Genomic DNA, 261 nt, shown 5'->3' with positions numbered 1-261 from the left:
CTCGTGTCCTTTCTTCTGTACCTCTTAATCACTTTCAGCATTTTTGTTTTACTTGCCACTTGTGTCTGCTCTGAACTAGTTAATTCTGGGTCCTTCAAGGCATTTGTAACATTAAACTAATAAAATGCCTTGATAAAAACACTAAATATGAATTGATGTTATGCTTTATTTTGTGACATTCTTACCTGGAAATACTTCCAAGCTTGGTACACAACCAATGACTATTGAAGAGCAGCAAGCAAGCAACAAGGAATAGGAAGA

The sequence above is a fragment of the Penaeus monodon genome, chromosome 29 (genome assembly GCF_015228065.2).
Source record: "Penaeus monodon isolate SGIC_2016 chromosome 29, NSTDA_Pmon_1, whole genome shotgun sequence".
Classification (NCBI taxonomy): domain Eukaryota; kingdom Metazoa; phylum Arthropoda; class Malacostraca; order Decapoda; family Penaeidae; genus Penaeus; species Penaeus monodon.
This window is presented reverse-complemented; position numbering follows the sequence as displayed.